Below are 18983 nucleotides of genomic sequence, written 5' to 3' on the forward strand. Positions count from 1 at the left end.
GAGAAGGCAAGAAGGAACGATATTGTGGACATTTATTATTGTCTAATTATTCATCTTGTGATATTATTGTATTTGAAAGGGGGGTTTCGGGGATTTATTTAAAAATAAGAAGATTGTTGATATTTTGTTTGGAAGGATTGGGAAATTTGGGGAATTGCATAAAGTTTGTGGGGAATAGGTATACGGTATCATTGTTTGAGAATTGGTTGGGTTTTTTTTGTGGGTTTTTTTTGGGGGTTTGAATTATAAAAGAAAGAATTGGTTGTCAAAGATTATTATTAAATTTTACTTTTTACATTTATATGTGTACAGTTGTGGCTATTTACCGTTGTTCATCGTTGGTTACCAGCAATTACATGTCCGAAAGAGCCGTAATTGCGGCTGTGTGACACTCTGTGCATTTTAATAATTAAACGATCAACTGAAAGTACAGTAACGCTTTATTTAGACAAATAATAATATTTCTCTAATGAAAAAATATACGTAACAACACGTAACCTGTTACGTAAATACAGACAATAACAGTGTTACAGTGTGACAGATTCTATTTTTTTAAAATAATAATTACCTTGATAGGTTGGGCCAATCCTGGATGTACTGCAATACCAGGTCAACCCGTGGCCAGGATGGAGCAAGCTCCTATTCCATGGCCTGAATTCAAAAATCAGTTTAATATAGAAGCTACTCGATGAGCAGCGTTTCAGATATTAAGCTGAAAAGAACAGATACTACACATGATCTTAGCCAAAAGGCCGAGAAGCGATAACAATTAAACGAATCTCAACTAGTACCAACAAATGACGACTTGTTGTCGAATCAGTGTGATACATACAATGTAGCTAATGTATACATTCGACCGATGTAATAATAATAATAATTTATTAGGAAATGACACCTTTGCATCGGTGGCACACACAGAAGTGGTGCATCCAAATTAACATAATACATGTGTTAAGCCATACCGTTGAAAATGTAAAAGTTTTTACAGAGATTATAGAATAATATAATTAATTTGTAATAACTGCCAACATGTTTTTTTAAAACAAAACTGATGACGTCTTACGTTCGATGGTCGTAACACACCGTTAACGTTATAGAACACATTACGTTACGTTGTCAATTTACATAACAATACAGAGAATACACACAATAAAGTAAGTAGCGTAAGGTTTGTCGAGCCGGACCGTAAAACAAAGACGATACAGTAAAATGTACGTCTCATGCCTATAAATTACGTCAATAAAATAAACTTGAAATTAAGCCCATTCGTTTCTCTGTGCATTTTAACAATTAAACGATCAACTGAAAGTACAGTAACGCTTTATTCAGACAAATAATAATATTTCTCTAATGAAAAAATATAACGAAACAACACGTAACCTGTTACGTAAATACAGACAATAACAGTGTTACACTGTGACAGATTCTATTTTTTAAAAACAATAATTATCTTGATAGGTTGGGCCAATCCTGGATGTACTGCAATACCAGGTCAACCCGTGGCCAGGATGGAGCAAGCTCCTATTCCATGGCCTGAATTCAAAAATCAGTTTAATATAGAAGCTACTCGATGAGCAGCGTTTCAGATATTAAGCTGAAAAGAACAGATACTACACATGATCTTAGCCAAAAGGCCGAGAAGCGATAACAATTAAACGAATCTCAACTAGTACCAACAAATGACGACTTGTTGTCGAATCAGTGTGATACATACAATGTAGCTAATGTATACATTCGACCGATGTGTTAAGCCATACCGTTGAAAATGTAAAAGTTTTTACAGAGATTATAGAATAATATAATTAATTTGTAATAACTACCAACATGTTTTTCTTAAACAAAACTGATGACGTCTAACGTTCAATGGTCGTAACACACCGTTAACGTTACAGAACACATTACGTTACGTTGTCAATTTACATAACAATACAGAGTATACATACAATGAAGTAAGTAGCGTAAGGTTTGTCGAACCGGACCGTCAAACAAAGACGAAACAGTAAAATGTACGTCTCATGGCTATAAATTACGTCAATAAAATAAACTTGAAATTAAGCCCATTCGTTTCTCTGTGCATTTTAATAATTAAACGATCAACTGAAAGTACAGTAACGCTTTATTTAGACAAATAATAATATTTCTCTAATAAAAAAATATAACGTAACAACACGTAACCTATTACGTAAATACAGACAATAACAGTGTTACAGATTCTATTTTTTAAAATAACAATTATCTTGATAGGTTGGGCCAATCCTGGATGTACTGCAATACCAGGTCAACCCGTGGCCAGGATGGAGCAAGCTCCTATTCCATGGCCTGAATTCAAAAATCAGTTTAATATAGAAGCTACTCGATGAGCAGCGTTTCAGATATTAAGCTGAAAAGAACAGATACTACACATGATCTTAGCCAAAAGGCCGAGAAGCGATAACAATTAAACGAATCTCAACTAGTACCAACAAATGACGACTTGTTGTCGAATCAGTGTGATACATACAATGTAGCTAATGTATACATTCGACCGATGTGTTAAGCCATACCGTTGAAAATGTAAAAGTTTTTACAGAGATTATAGAATAATAAAATTAATTTGTAATAACTACCAACATGTTTTTCTTAAACAAAATTGATGACGTCTTACGTTCGATGGTCGTAACACACCGTTAACGTTATAGAACACATTACGTTGTCAATTTACATAACAATACAGAGAATACATACAATAAAGTAAGTAGCGTAAGGTTTGTCGAGCCGGACCGTCAAACAAAGACGAAATAGTAAAATGTACGTCTCATGCCTATAAATTACGTCAATAAAATAAACTTGAAATTAAGCCCATTCGTTTCTCTGCATTTTAATAATTAAACGATCAACTGAAAGTACAGTAACGCTTTATTTAGACAAATAATAATATTTCTCTAATGAAAAAATATACGTAACAACACGTAACCTGTTACGTAAATACAGACAATAACAGTGTTACAGTGTGACAGATTCTATTTTTTTTAAATAATAATTATCTTGATAGGTTGGGCCAATCCTCTGGATGTACTGCAATACCAGGTCAACCCGTGGCCAGGATGGAGCAAGCTCCTATTCCATGGCCTGAATTCAAAAATCAGTTTAATATAGAAGCTACTCGATGAGCAGCGTTTCAGATATTAAGCTGAAAAGAACAGATACTCCTTTTTGATTTAGAGCGAACACAAACAAGGATAAACTAACTCAGAACATAACCACTAAGCGTTCAACCCCAGGCAGGCTGCCCACGGCAGACCGGAATACGTGAGGGTACGATCCTCCCTGCCTCTAAAAACTAAACACTGAACAAAAACAAGATGCGAGAAAACAGACACCGCAGTAAATCGAATTAATTTACAACTTAAAAACCAAATTTTCGCCCACCACGCATGCGAGAACACCTTGAGTGCACCAAAAATTTTGAAAAATTGGTAACTGACACTTGAGACGTGTAAACTCGAGATTAATACGATTTTTTAGAGCTTTCTTGACTAAGAGAATAAGACCTTCTTCCGAAACAAATTCATTGTGGAACAAGGCCTGACATCTAGCCTTCCAAATAACAAACTTAATCTCCGAAATAAAAAACACAGCCAATTCATAAAGAAGCTGCTCGGACGCATTAAATGAAAAAAATATCAAGTGGTTCTCAGACACTGAGACATCCAACCCATGGAAGCGACTAAGCACTTCCATCCCCCACTGCCAAACTAAAGCGAGATGCGAGCAGTCCATCAGACAGTGGCGGATTGATTCCGTAACACCACACCAAGGACAGTCAAAACGCTTGACCGACATTCTGCGAAGTTTCAAAACTTCTCCAACCGGTAGACAATTATGTACCGCTTTCCATCCTACTTCTCTACTACAGTTAAGGATTCTACCACCCCATAGAGCCTTAAAAGCCAAATCCCAATCCTGGGCCGGACGTGAACGCACACAAGAAGCCACATGACTGATCCCCTCTAATCTAGCATTAAAAACATCTTTACTCGAAACCTGATGCCAAGCAACTTGTTTCTTGCACAGGAGCCAATAATCGTGACACAATTTCCCCAGATGGACATATACCATCGGAGGTTCCATATCATGGGGACGGTTGTTATCCCACTCCAAAATCCCAAGTCGATGAAGAACCCGACCTAACCATAAGGCACCAAAGAAAGTCCATTCAACCCCTTTGCACACCTGTGACATGGAAGAAATTAGAATACTTTCACATTTCGCCACCGGATCTAACAGACCCAAGCCACCTTTACTTTTCGGCAAAAATAAGGTCTTCCGCGAAACCATTTCTCTACCACCCTTCCACACGAAAGAGAACATGCACTTATATATACGCTTGACCAAAGCCATAGGAGCAACGTAAACAGGAGCTACAAACAACACAATAGGTAACGCTAAAGAATTCAAAATCAGGATTCTACCCATTACAGACATTTTCCTATTTTTCCATTTTTCAACTGTTGTTTCAAACCGCCCTACAACTTTCTCCCACGTAGCCAGACCGGGATCTTGAGCCCCAAACTCTACCCCGCAAACTTTTAAAGAATTCACAGACCACGGGACTGACTCCACCCCAGGAAGTCGAGATAACCCGCGCCACACACCCCATAACAGACCACATGTTTTCGAAAGATTAAATCGGGAACCAGAGACCCCCTCAAACGCCTTTAATAATTTTAGTAAAGAGATAACAGAGGAACGAGACGAATTAATACATGTGAGGTCATCTGCGTATTGGATGAACTTGCATTCTTTCCCACCGCTTCCGGGGAGCGTTATTCCTTGAATGCAATCGGAACTTTGAATCCTGCACGCCAATGCTTCCATGTATAAAACATACAACAAAGGAGACAGCGGGCAACCTTGCCTCACCCCCCGAGTTAACGGAAATGAACGAGAGACAAAACCATTAACCATCACACCACTAAATAGGTTGCAATACAAAACGCGCAGCCATTGAAGAAACTTCATGCCAAACCCCATCCTTCTCAACACTTGAAATAAAAAATCAACGTTAACTCTGTCAAAAGCTTTTTCTTGATCAAAAGATATGATTGCTAAGGGAAACTTGCGTCTTGATGAAAATTCCACAATATCCCTTAGAAGAACTAAATTAGACTGAAGTCGTCTGCCGGGAACGCTACATGTTTGGAAGGGGCCTACCAAATCACCCATCACGCTACCCAAACGAAGACAAAGCACTTTTGCCAAAATTTTATAATCAACATTTAGCAGGGTGATAGGACGCCGGTTCTTTGGGTCTTGGCTGTCCCCAGGCTTCTGTAACAGGGTTATAAGACCAACCCGTTGCGATTTCGACAAGCTACCGGACTGAAATACTGAAGTATAAACCTCAATTAAGTCGGCGCCAATAAGCGACCAAAATTCCAAATAAAATTCCACTGGCAGGCCATCTGACCCAGGTGATTTGTCTTTGGCCATGGAAGAAATAGCTTTCAGTACCTCGGCCGCATCCACAGTTCCTTCCAAATCGTTTACCTTTGTTCTTGGAACTTGCCTTTTTACACCATTCAAGAAGCTTTCTTGTCCGGGTATGTCTAACTTGCTGTTGCTTCCGTCAAAAAGGTCCTGATAATAGTCAGCAAAAACCTCAGCGATTTCCTCGCTATCAGTGACGACCTCGCCTTTACTGTTACGCACTGACCTGATCAGTTTCTTCTGTCCTCTCTGTTTTTCTTGGCCAAAAAAGAACTTGGAGCTCTTTTCCCCTTCCTCTAAAAACCGGACTCTTGCCCTAATTCGGGCCCCTTCTCTTTCTACCTGGACGAGCTTGTTTAACTTAACCTTTATTGCTGCCATTGAATCCAAAACTGCTGCCTCTTTAGACCGGTTGAGCTGGCATTTTAGATGCTCATACTCTTTCTCTAATCTTCTCCTTTCATTCTTCTTTGAAGTACTGATCCTCACCGAGTGGGAGATAATAACCTCTTTAGACCTCCTCTTTACATCGTCCCACCATTCAAGCATTGACGGAAACCCATGCTTTAACGACTGCCACAACTTATATCTATGAGAGAAGTCTTCAGTAAACACAGGATCATTCAGAACAGAAATGTTGCATTTCCATACGCCTTTACCTTTTCTTATGCAGGATGACACCTCCGCTTCCATTACTGTCCATTCATGATCAGAGCACGCACATACAGAGTACTCAAAACGCTTAACACAGATTGAAGGGGATGCATAAAACCTATCAAGTCTACAGGCAACCCCCTTTGCGCTTGAGCTCCAGGATGTGCTAACGGTATTAGGATGTAACACGCGGAACTGGTCGACCAGGCCATAATCCTGACAAAAATCTCGTAATTCGACAGAGCCGGACATTCCGAGCCCCGGGTTTCCCCCCACTTTGTCTGTACCTCCATCCATGATGCAATTAAAGTCCCCACCTAGAACACAAGGCACGGCTGGGGAAAGCCACTCCGGCAGTGCAGCGAAGTACGCCTTTCTAATTGCCGGGTCATTTGGAGCATACACACAACAGAGCTGCACCAACTTTTCTCCGAACTTTACCAATCCTGAGATCACAGTACCATCCACATCCCTGCGAACTTTCGAAAGGGATAGCCCTGAACGAAGTAATATCCCGACTCCTCCACTTCGATTGGAGCTTCCACCCCAAAAGGCGCATGCACCCCATTCAAGAGACCACTGGTCGCTATCCATACCACAATGAACTTCCTGTAAAAAAATCACATCATATTTCTTTTGCCTACACGAATTAAAAATAAAAGTCCTCTTTGCAGGATCTCTTAACCCATTTACATTTAAAGAACAGAATAAGATCATTGCTAAAAATAAAATTAAGCTAAAAACACTCATTACTATGGCAACGATAGACGAACCATGTCGTTCACTGACGTCCTCAATACATACCCAGTATGCATTTCGACCAGGTGCGGGATTACCTCAGAAGGCCTCGACATCCGCCTTCTACACGCTCTAACCGGGCAGTCAACCATTACGTTACTTTTGCCATGCTTTTTCGCCATGTGGTCTACATATGTCGCCCAAGCCGTAAAGGACCCCTTGGTGCAACCCTTGGGGCAGCTTAATATAAACCCTCTTTCCTTGGCAAATTTTGAACTGTCAAGTTTAACTTGGGCCCTTTCTCGTCTGATCGTTTCTTTATCCGCGGATGCCATTGGCACCTCTTCCTCAGAACTAGCTTCTTCCTGAATTACCAGCCTTTGATCTTCTGGAAGGTCTCCCATATCGCAATCAGCCCAGCTGCCAGAACATGTTGGTGTCACCAAATCTCCGATAGTAGACACATTACTAGTTTGTGATACCCCTTCATCAACAGTTGACACAGAGCTAGTCAGTGTGCCCCTGTCATCTTGTGTAGACAGGTAACTGTCGTCTAACTCACCAGAAACGTCCACACTAATGTTGCTGTCTTCCTCTTCAACCGCATCCACTTCCAAACCTTCTATCTGAGATTCCTGCTCACCTATTTCCGTATTCTCATTCTCACTTCCATCCTCTACTCTATTTTCCCCTTTGGCCTTTGAACTAAACGACACGGGGCAGTTCCTGTAAACATGACCAGACACACCACAGATCGAACATTTAATCTCATTCTGACAGTCCAGTGCCACATGCCCTAATTCCAGACATTTATTACACTTCTTTTGCGAGCAGTCCCGGACAAAGTGACCTTCTACGCCGCATCGGAGGCACGTTTTAGGCTGTCCCCAATAAGAAACCCAACAGTTTCTAGAACCCACTCTGATTTGCGACGGTATGTTCGTTTTAAGAGCCATCATAAACTGCCTGTTACCATTATAAATGGTAGGAAATTCACGATACGTCAATCTACGGGAAGCCAACACTTCACCATATCGGGAAAGCACACATTTCACAACCTCATCCTGGACCTCATGCTCGACGTACAGCACCGTAACAGTCACTCTGTTGTCGTAAATATTGACGACCATGTTCGTACTAACACTGCTCAACTCACCGGCCGCACGACGGCATATTGCAGGGGTCTTGAAAGACACGTCGTACGATCGACTGCTTAACCGCTGAACAGCTTCCACTTCTTCTACCCGAACACCAGATTTCTTGATGTCCGCAAACACAGACTTCACATCCACATCCTCTTCGTATCTCAGGTTGAGAGACGAAAATCTCCGCATTTTGAGGCGCCAAGTACTTCAAAAAGATACAGGTATAATCTTCTATCTTACCACCACACAAGAACAGATACTACACATGATCTTAGCCAAAAGGCCGAGAAGCGATAACAATTAAACGAATCTCAACTAGTACCAACAAATGACGACTTGTTGTCGAATCAGTGTGATACATACAATGTAGCTAATGTATACATTCGACCGATGTGTTAAGCCATACCGTTGAAAATGTAAAAGTTTTTACAGAGATTATAGAATAATATAATTAATTTGTAATAACTACCAACATGTTTTTCTTAAACAAAATTGATGACGTCTTACGTTCGATGGTCGTAACACACCGTTAACGTTATAGAACACATTACGTTGTCAATTTACATAACAATACAGAGAATACATACAATAAAGTAAGTAGCGTAAGGTTTGTCGAGCCGGACCGTCAAACAAAGACGAAATAGTAAAATGTACGTCTCATGCCTATAAATTACGTCAATAAAATAAACTTGAAATTAAGCCCATTCGTTTCTCTGTGCATTTTAATAATTAAACGATCAACTGAAAGTACAGTAACGCTTTATTTAGACAAATAATAATATTTCTCTAATGAAAAAATATACGTAACAACACGTAACCTGTTACGTAAATACAGACAATAACAGTGTTACAGTGTGACAGATTCTATTTTTTTTAAATAATAATTATCTTGATAGGTTGGGCCAATCCTGGATGTACTGCAATACCAGGTCAACCCGTGGCCAGGATGGAGCAAGCTCCTATTCCATGGCCTGAATTCAAAAATCAGTTTAATATAGAAGCTACTCGATGAGCAGCGTTTCAGATATTAAGCTGAAAAGAACAGATACTACACATGATCTTAGCCAAAAGGCCGAGAAGCGATAACAATTAAACGAATCTCAACTAGTACCAACAAATGACGACTTGTTGTCGAATCAGTGTGATACATACAATGTAGCTAATGTATACATTCGACCGATGTGTTAAGCCATACCGTTGAAAATGTAAAAGTTTTTACAGAGATTATAGAATAATATAATTAATTTGTAATAACTGCCAACATGTTTTTTTTAAACAAAACTGATGACGTCTTACGTTCGATGGTCGTAACACACCGTTAACGTTATAGAACACATTACGTTACGTTGTCAATTTACATAACAATACAGAGAATACACACAATAAAGTAAGTAGCGTAAGGTTTGTCGAGCCGGACCGTAAAACAAAGACGATACAGTAAAATGTACGTCTCATGCCTATAAATTACGTCAATAAAATAAACTTGAAATTAAGCCCATTCGTTTCTCTGTGCATTTTAACAATTAAACGATCAACTGAAAGTACAGTAACGCTTTATTCAGACAAATAATAATATTTCTCTAATGAAAAAATATAACGAAACAACACGTAACCTGTTACGTAAATACAGACAATAACAGTGTTACACTGTGACAGATTCTATTTTTTAAAAACAATAATTATCTTGATAGGTTGGGCCAATCCTGGATGTACTGCAATACCAGGTCAACCCGTGGCCAGGATGGAGCAAGCTCCTATTCCATGGCCTGAATTCAAAAATCAGTTTAATATAGAAGCTACTCGATGAGCAGCGTTTCAGATATTAAGCTGAAAAGAACAGATACTACACATGATCTTAGCCAAAAGGCCGAGAAGCGATAACAATTAAACGAATCTCAACTAGTACCAACAAATGACGACTTGTTGTCGAATCAGTGTGATACATACAATGTAGCTAATGTATACATTCGACCGATGTGTTAAGCCATACCGTTGAAAATGTAAAAGTTTTTACAGAGATTATAGAATAATATAATTAATTTGTAATAACTACCAACATGTTTTTCTTAAACAAAATTGATGACGTCTTACGTTCGATGGTCGTAACACACCGTTAACGTTATAGAACACATTACGTTGTCAATTTACATAACAATACAGAGAATACATACAATAAAGTAAGTAGCGTAAGGTTTGTCGAGCCGGACCGTCAAACAAAGACGAAATAGTAAAATGTACGTCTCATGCCTATAAATTACGTCAATAAAATAAACTTGAAATTAAGCCCATTCGTTTCTCTGTGCATTTTAATAATTAAACGATCAACTGAAAGTACAGTAACGCTTTATTTAGACAAATAATAATATTTCTCTAATGAAAAAATATACGTAACAACACGTAACCTGTTACGTAAATACAGACAATAACAGTGTTACAGTGTGACAGATTCTATTTTTTAAAAATAATAATTACCTTGATAGGTTGGGCCAATCCTGGATGTACTGCAATACCAGGTCAACCCGTGGCCAGGATGGAGCAAGCTCCTATTCCATGGCCTGAATTAAAAAATCAGTTTAATATAGAAGCTACTCGATGAGCAGCGTTTCAGATATTAAGCTGAAAAGAACAGATACTACACATGATCTTAGCCAAAAGGCCGAGAAGCGATAACAATTAAACGAATCTCAACTAGTACCAACAAATGACGACTTGTTGTCGAATCAGTGTGATACATACAATGTAGCTAATGTATACATTCGACCGATGTGTTAAGCCATACCGTTGAAAATGTAAAAGTTTTTACAGAGATTATAGAATAATATAATTAATTTGTAATAACTGCCAACATGTTTTTTTAAAACAAAACTGATGACGTCTTACGTTCGATGGTCGTAACACACCGTTAACGTTATAGAACACATTACGTTACGTTGTCAATTTACATAACAATACAGAGAATACACACAATAAAGTAAGTAGCGTAAGGTTTGTCGAGCCGGACCGTAAAACAAAGACGATACAGTAAAATGTACGTCTCATGCCTATAAATTACGTCAATAAAATAAACTTGAAATTAAGCCCATTCGTTTCTCTGTGCATTTTAACAATTAAACGATCAACTGAAAGTACAGTAACGCTTTATTCAGACAAATAATAATATTTCTCTAATGAAAAAATATAACGAAACAACACGTAACCTGTTACGTAAATACAGACAATAACAGTGTTACACTGTGACAGATTCTATTTTTTAAAAACAATAATTATCTTGATAGGTTGGGCCAATCCTGGATGTACTGCAATACCAGGTCAACCCGTGGCCAGGATGGAGCAAGCTCCTATTCCATGGCCTGAATTCAAAAATCAGTTTAATATAGAAGCTACTCGATGAGCAGCGTTTCAGATATTAAGCTGAAAAGAACAGATACTACACATGATCTTAGCCAAAAGGCCGAGAAGCGATAACAATTAAACGAATCTCAACTAGTACCAACAAATGACGACTTGTTGTCGAATCAGTGTGATACATACAATGTAGCTAATGTATACATTCGACCGATGTGTTAAGCCATACCGTTGAAAATGTAAAAGTTTTTACAGAGATTATAGAATAATATAATTAATTTGTAATAACTACCAACATGTTTTTCTTAAACAAAACTGATGACGTCTAACGTTCAATGGTCGTAACACACCGTTAACGTTACAGAACACATTACGTTACGTTGTCAATTTACATAACAATACAGAGTATACATACAATGAAGTAAGTAGCGTAAGGTTTGTCGAACCGGACCGTCAAACAAAGACGAAACAGTAAAATGTACGTCTCATGGCTATAAATTACGTCAATAAAATAAACTTGAAATTAAGCCCATTCGTTTCTCTGTGCATTTTAATAATTAAACGATCAACTGAAAGTACAGTAACGCTTTATTTAGACAAATAATAATATTTCTCTAATAAAAAAATATAACGTAACAACACGTAACCTATTACGTAAATACAGACAATAACAGTGTTACAGATTCTATTTTTTAAAATAACAATTATCTTGATAGGTTGGGCCAATCCTGGATGTACTGCAATACCAGGTCAACCCGTGGCCAGGATGGAGCAAGCTCCTATTCCATGGCCTGAATTCAAAAATCAGTTTAATATAGAAGCTACTCGATGAGCAGCGTTTCAGATATTAAGCTGAAAAGAACAGATACTACACATGATCTTAGCCAAAAGGCCGAGAAGCGATAACAATTAAACGAATCTCAACTAGTACCAACAAATGACGACTTGTTGTCGAATCAGTGTGATACATACAATGTAGCTAATGTATACATTCGACCGATGTGTTAAGCCATACCGTTGAAAATGTAAAAGTTTTTACAGAGATTATAGAATAATAAAATTAATTTGTAATAACTACCAACATGTTTTTCTTAAACAAAATTGATGACGTCTTACGTTCGATGGTCGTAACACACCGTTAACGTTATAGAACACATTACGTTGTCAATTTACATAACAATACAGAGAATACATACAATAAAGTAAGTAGCGTAAGGTTTGTCGAGCCGGACCGTCAAACAAAGACGAAATAGTAAAATGTACGTCTCATGCCTATAAATTACGTCAATAAAATAAACTTGAAATTAAGCCCATTCGTTTCTCTGCATTTTAATAATTAAACGATCAACTGAAAGTACAGTAACGCTTTATTTAGACAAATAATAATATTTCTCTAATGAAAAAATATACGTAACAACACGTAACCTGTTACGTAAATACAGACAATAACAGTGTTACAGTGTGACAGATTCTATTTTTTTTTAATAATAATTATCTTGATAGGTTGGGCCAATCCTCTGGATGTACTGCAATACCAGGTCAACCCGTGGCCAGGATGGAGCAAGCTCCTATTCCATGGCCTGAATTCAAAAATCAGTTTAATATAGAAGCTACTCGATGAGCAGCGTTTCAGATATTAAGCTGAAAAGAACAGATACTACACATGATCTTAGCCAAAAGGCCGAGAAGCGATAACAATTAAACGAATCTCAACTAGTACCAACAAATGACGACTTGTTGTCGAATCAGTGTGATACATACAATGTAGCTAATGTATACATTCGACCGATGTGTTAAGCCATACCGTTGAAAATGTAAAAGTTTTTACAGAGATTATAGAATAATATAATTAATTTGTAATAACTACCAACATGTTTTTCTTAAACAAAATTGATGACGTCTTACGTTCGATGGTCGTAACACACCGTTAACGTTATAGAACACATTACGTTGTCAATTTACATAACAATACAGAGAATACATACAATAAAGTAAGTAGCGTAAGGTTTGTCGAGCCGGACCGTCAAACAAAGACGAAATAGTAAAATGTAATTCATCAATTCAATTCAATAGACATTTATTTACAAAATCTGAATACATACAGTAGGAAAACAAGAAACAGGATTGTACAGAATTATAAAAGTATATCAGAAAATGAAGGCAAAAGCCCAGAAAGATGTTTGTAACATCTTGTGTTGGGCGAGCCTTAACACAAATAAAAAAGAAAAGAAATGCATTGAAGAAAATCATAATAAATTTCATAATCTAAAATATGAATAACAGAAAAAAAAAAAAAATCTGTTGGTACTGCAGATCGAGACATGACCGATTAATAAATATTTAATAAGTAGAAAAGGTGTATTTTTTTAATTTTGAGAGAAGTATCTTAGGGGAAGCAGATTTTAAAATGGAGGGTGGTAGGTTGTTCCATAGGGTGGGTCCAGAGTATCGAATGTTATGTTGGAAAAAATTTGTTCTATGGGAGGGTATAGATAATTTATTTTTAGTACGTGTGTGATGGGAATGATAGAAGGAATTGGAAGTAAATATATAACAAAGATGGTTAGGAAGGATGTTGTTTAAGGCAGAGTAGACAAAAATGGTTTGTTGAATTAAGTTGATATCATTAAGTTTGATGAGATTAAGATTTGAAAATAAATGAGAGGAATGGGAAAGCGGAGGCGCGCCAGATATAATTCTGATAGCCTTCTTTTGGAGGGTATGCAATTTATTAAGGTTTGTGGGGTATGTGTTGCACCAAACAATATTACAATAACTCAAATAGGGAAGAATCATAGAGCAATACAGGATGCGTAGGATATTAGGGGGTAAATATGAAGACAAACGAAAAATAATACCAAGGCTTTTGGAAATTTTGTTTTCAGTTACACTAATGTGTGTTTTCCACGTCAGGCCAGAGTCAAGATGGACACCTAAGAATTTTGCTGATTGAACAGAGGGGATGTTTATATTTTCAATGGTAATATTGTATAGTGATGGGTCAACATTTTTTAACTTCTGGGGAGTCCCAAACAGGATGAAGTTACATTTTTTATGGTTTATAGAAAGTTTATTAGCAGCAAAGTATTGGGACAACATCTCTAGGTGGGAGTTGGTAGTATTAAACAGAGTTTGGATTTCAGGGTGAGAATAAGTGACAGTTGTGTCGTCAGCGTATAGGTAAAAATCAAGTAATGGGGAAGAAAGATAGATATCGTTAATGTACAGAATAAATAAAAGGGGACCGAGTAAGGAGCCTTGGGGAACACCACAAGTTACATGATTGAAATTAGAGATTGAATTGGAGAATTTTGTGCATTGGACACGATTAGAGAGGTAACTTTTGAAGAGATTTAAAGCAGGGCCACGGATTCCATAGTGAGATAATTTGAATAAGAGTATATTGTGATCAATTGTATCGAAAGCCTTGGAGAGGTCTATAAAAATTCCTAATGTGAGGTGACGGTCTTCGAAACCATCAACAATTTTATTAGTTAGGTCGATTAGAGCGGATGCAGTATTGTGGCTTTTTCTAAATCCAAATTGTTTTTTGTAGAGAATGTTGTATTTATTTATGAATGAGGACGTACGTTCATAAATCACTCTCTCCAAGGCTTTCGAGAAAATTGAAAGAATTGAGATAGGACGATAGTTGGAGAGATCAGATTTGTTTCCGGACTTATAAATAGGAGTAACGCGCGCTATCTTCATCCTGTCTGGGAACACACCATTAGTTAAAACAAGATTAAAAATATGGGATAAAGGGAAGGAGATCAAATTGGCGACATATTTAATGGGTTTAGTTTTAAAATCGTCAATGCCAGGGGATTTGTTTGTTTCAAAGGATGTGATAATTTTTATAACTTCCGTCTCATCAACTGGATTAAGAAATAAAGAATTATGAGTTGGATTTGGCAGAAAGTCTTTAAATGAGTTGTTGACATTGGGAATTTTGTTAGCAAGGGAGGGACCGATTTCTACAAAGTATTTGTTAAAAGCATTACATATTGTATTGGGATCTTTAGTCAGTTCACCGTTACAGTTGATAGAGATATCAGAGTTTCGATTATTGGGGTTTTTGAGTAGTGAATTGATGGTTTTCCAGGTTGCCTTGATATTATTTTTATGTTTAATGAAAGTGTCCTTGTAATGTAATTTTTTAGCCAGTTTGACCAAAGTATTTAGTTTATTGCGAAATTTTTTGTATGTTTTTTCATTGGCGACAGAAGGACAGTGGAGGAATTTAGAATAAAGTTTCTGTTTATATTTAACTGAATTTAGCAATCCATTAGTCATCCAGGATTTTATTTTATTTATTTTTTTTTTTGATTTTTGGAGGGGAAAGTGTTTATTATAAAGTGATTTTAATTTATTGTCAAAATTGTTATATGCAGTGTTGGGATCGTCAGTATTTATAACTTCAAGCCATTGTTGTGAAGCCACATCAATGCGAAAGTTTTCCAGGGATGTATAGTTTATTTTTCTAAACTCATGAATTTCTTCCCCATCTGAGCCAGTTGGAATATTATTAATAAAAGAAATATTGAAAACAGGAAGATGTTTGTTGTGATGATCGAACTGATTTGTAAAAATGTTGTCAAGCAGAGTAGCAGTGGTTTTAGATATACGGGATGGTTTGTGAATACATGGAAGGTAATGGTTACTAAACAGTGAATTTATAAAATGGCGGGCTTCATTATCAAATTCATATTTGAGAATGTCAATATTGAAATCGCCAAGGATATACACAATCTTGTTTTCTTTGGATAATGTGGAAAGAACAGAATCTAATTCATCTGAAAATGTGTTTGGGTCAAAAGAGGGGGGCCTATAAACTGTTCCAATAACGATGTTTTTAAAATTTGGTCTGGTAATTTCGATAAAAATTGATTCGCATGTAGAGGGGTGTAGAGTCAAGTCATTTCTTGTGGAATACTGAAGGCTATCACGAATATACATGGCAACGCCACCACCGACTTTATGGTCTCTGTGATTTGCAGTAAAATGGTAATTAGGGAGCTGTACAAGAGGGTTATCATATTTAAGCCAGGTTTCACTTACACCAATGACATCAAATTGATGCTTTGTTGATTCTAAGAGTTGTTTAATTTGATCAATGTTTTTAAGGATACTTCTAGAGTTAAAATGAATTGTAGAAAAGCAGTCAGATTTAGTATTCGGGAATGAGTTGGGGTAGTAGTATTGAGATAAGTTTTGGTCGTTAGAGAAAAAATGTGTATCAGGATCAATATTAGTAGTAAAATTGTCAGAATCATTTAAAAAGGGTGAAAAAATTAGGTTGGTTAGTCGGTCATGTTCCGAGGTGCTAGAGTCTATATCATCTGCATAGTACATACCAAAAAAAAAAAAAAATATATGTGTTACAAAAACAAAAAACTACGACTTAACGTACTTAAAAAAGAGAAAAAAAAAAAAAAGAATCAAAATTGCAATTTAACATTTGGTTAAAATTAAGTTAACTGATATTGATAAAAAATATGATATGATGAATGAAAACAACAACAAAAAATTAAAAATAATTAAAATTGAAAATGTTGGAGATGTGTATTTATGTTTAAAGTGTTAAATTGTTATTATTTTCCATTCAAAAAGTATATAAGCTATCTTGATGCTTGGCATTGTTTCCCTGGCTGACCACTTCCTCTTCTCTTCTGTCCGCTTCATCTTCTTCATGCCTCTCATTCGTGATCCAGCCACTCTCACCAGTTTAATAATAAAAACATTGTCAAACAAAAGTTAATGATGAAAATAGAAGTAATAATTATGATAATCAAAATAATGATTGATAAATGAAATTAAAATGATGAATAATATGACGGAAAAAGAAGAGCGTCTTTTATGAATGTTGTTTTCAGTTATGAGTTTGTGTTAAGTAAGGAGTACTTAGCTGTTTGTTGATCATTCCTGATTTGGGCGGAGACTCAAAGATGGTTGAGGTCAGAATCTGATCTGATGACGATCTTTTTCTTGTTCTTTAGCAGACAGTGTACTCTTCCATCTGTGGACCATGCAGCTTCAACCGATTCATTACGTGTTGCTAGATGTAACAGATTTAAGCGTCTCGATGTTACGTCTCATGCCTATAAATTACGTCAATAAAATAAACTTGAAATTAAGCCCATTCGTTTCTCTGTGCATTTTAATAATTAAACGATCAACTGAAAGTACAGTAACGCTTTATTTAGACAAATAATAATATTTCTCTAATGAAAAAATATACGTAACAACACGTAACCTGTTACGTAAATACAGACAATAACAGTGTTACAGTGTGACAGATTCTATTTTTTTTAAATAATAATTATCTTGATAGGTTGGGCCAATCCTGGATGTACTGCAATACCAGGTCAACCCGTGGCCAGGATGGAGCAAGCTCCTATTCCATGGCCTGAATTCAAAAATCAGTTTAATATAGAAGCTACTCGATGAGCAGCGTTTCAGATATTAAGCTGAAAAGAACAGATACTACACATGATCTTAGCCAAAAGGCCGAGAAGCGATAACAATTAAACGAATCTCAACTAGTACCAACAAATGACGACTTGTTGTCGAATCAGTGTGATACATACAATGTAGCTAATGTATACATTCGACCGATGTGTTAAGCCATACCGTTGAAAATGTAAAAGTTTTTACAGAGATTATAGAATAATATAATTAATTTGTAATAACTGCCAACATGTTTTTTTTAAACAAAACTGATGACGTCTTACGTTCGATGGTCGTAACACACCGTTAACGTTATAGAACACATTACGTTACGTTGTCAATTTACATAACAATACAGAGAATACACACAATAAAGTAAGTAGCGTAAGGTTTGTCGAGCCGGACCGTAAAACAAAGACGATACAGTAAAATGTACGTCTCATGCCTATAAATTACGTCAATAAAATATACTTGAAATTAAGCCCATTCGTTTCTCTGTGCATTTTAACAATTAAACGATCAACTGAAAGTACAGTAACGCTTTATTCAGACAAATAATAATATTTCTCTAATGAAAAAATATAACGAAACAACACGTAACCTGTTACGTAAATACAGACAATAACAGTGTTACACTGTGACAGATTCTATTTTTTAAAAACAATAATTATCTTGATAGGTTGGGCCAATCCTGGATGTACTGCAATACCAGGTCAACCCGTGGCCAGGATGGAGCAAGCTCCTATTCCATGGCCTGAATTCAAAAATCAGTTTAATATAGAAGCTACTCGATGAGCAGCGTTTCAGATATTAAGCTGAAAAGAACAGATACTACACATGATCTTAGCCAAAAGGCCGAGAAGCGATAACAATTAAACGAATCTCAACTAGTACCAACAAATGACGACTTGTTGTCGAATCAGTGTGATACATACAATGTAGCTAATGTATACATTCGACCGATGTGTTAAGCCATACCGTTGAAAATGTAAAAGTTTTTACAGAGATTATAGAATAATATAATTAATTTGTAATAACTACCAACATGTTTTTCTTAAACAAAATTGATGACGTCTTACGTTCGATGGTCGTAACACACCGTTAACGTTATAGAACACATTACGTTGTCAATTTACATAACAATACAGAGAATACATACAATAAAGTAAGTAGCGTAAGGTT

General features: G+C 36.6%; 12 non-coding genes and 1 pseudogene across 12 annotated transcripts; all 13 read right to left on the reverse strand.

Annotated features, from left to right (window-relative positions):
• Window positions 1–572: 572 nt before the first annotated feature.
• LOC144836318 (U2 spliceosomal RNA) lies at window positions 573–764 on the reverse strand. Its single transcript, XR_013611177.1, has one exon. It is a non-coding gene; the product is annotated as a U2 spliceosomal RNA (small nuclear RNA).
• A 690-nt stretch (window positions 765–1454) lies between these two features.
• LOC144836320 (U2 spliceosomal RNA) lies at window positions 1455–1646 on the reverse strand. Its single transcript, XR_013611178.1, has one exon. It is a non-coding gene; the product is annotated as a U2 spliceosomal RNA (small nuclear RNA).
• A 594-nt stretch (window positions 1647–2240) lies between these two features.
• Window positions 2241–2432, reverse strand: LOC144836322 (U2 spliceosomal RNA). Its single transcript, XR_013611179.1, has one exon. It is a non-coding gene; the product is annotated as a U2 spliceosomal RNA (small nuclear RNA).
• Window positions 2433–3027: 595 nt separating this feature from the next.
• Window positions 3028–3220, reverse strand: LOC144836410 (U2 spliceosomal RNA). Its single transcript, XR_013611256.1, has one exon. It is a non-coding gene; the product is annotated as a U2 spliceosomal RNA (small nuclear RNA).
• A 4911-nt stretch (window positions 3221–8131) lies between these two features.
• Window positions 8132–8301, reverse strand: LOC144836419 (U2 spliceosomal RNA; annotated as a pseudogene).
• A 597-nt stretch (window positions 8302–8898) lies between these two features.
• Window positions 8899–9090, reverse strand: LOC144836323 (U2 spliceosomal RNA). Its single transcript, XR_013611180.1, has one exon. It is a non-coding gene; the product is annotated as a U2 spliceosomal RNA (small nuclear RNA).
• A 603-nt stretch (window positions 9091–9693) lies between these two features.
• LOC144836324 (U2 spliceosomal RNA) lies at window positions 9694–9885 on the reverse strand. Its single transcript, XR_013611181.1, has one exon. It is a non-coding gene; the product is annotated as a U2 spliceosomal RNA (small nuclear RNA).
• A 597-nt stretch (window positions 9886–10482) lies between these two features.
• On the reverse strand, window positions 10483–10674 carry LOC144836360 (U2 spliceosomal RNA). The gene has a single exon (XR_013611211.1). It is a non-coding gene; the product is annotated as a U2 spliceosomal RNA (small nuclear RNA).
• A 603-nt stretch (window positions 10675–11277) lies between these two features.
• LOC144836325 (U2 spliceosomal RNA) lies at window positions 11278–11469 on the reverse strand. Its single transcript, XR_013611182.1, has one exon. It is a non-coding gene; the product is annotated as a U2 spliceosomal RNA (small nuclear RNA).
• A 594-nt stretch (window positions 11470–12063) lies between these two features.
• LOC144836326 (U2 spliceosomal RNA) lies at window positions 12064–12255 on the reverse strand. Its single transcript, XR_013611183.1, has one exon. It is a non-coding gene; the product is annotated as a U2 spliceosomal RNA (small nuclear RNA).
• A 595-nt stretch (window positions 12256–12850) lies between these two features.
• On the reverse strand, window positions 12851–13044 carry LOC144836397 (U2 spliceosomal RNA). The gene has a single exon (XR_013611243.1). It is a non-coding gene; the product is annotated as a U2 spliceosomal RNA (small nuclear RNA).
• A 4637-nt stretch (window positions 13045–17681) lies between these two features.
• LOC144836328 (U2 spliceosomal RNA) lies at window positions 17682–17873 on the reverse strand. The gene has a single exon (XR_013611184.1). It is a non-coding gene; the product is annotated as a U2 spliceosomal RNA (small nuclear RNA).
• Window positions 17874–18476: 603 nt separating this feature from the next.
• Window positions 18477–18668, reverse strand: LOC144836329 (U2 spliceosomal RNA). Its single transcript, XR_013611185.1, has one exon. It is a non-coding gene; the product is annotated as a U2 spliceosomal RNA (small nuclear RNA).
• Window positions 18669–18983: the final 315 nt, after the last annotated feature.

The sequence above is a fragment of the Antedon bifida genome, chromosome 2 (assembly GCF_963402885.1).
Source record: "Antedon bifida chromosome 2, ecAntBifi1.1, whole genome shotgun sequence".
NCBI classification, from domain to species: Eukaryota; Metazoa; Echinodermata; class Crinoidea; order Comatulida; family Antedonidae; genus Antedon; species Antedon bifida.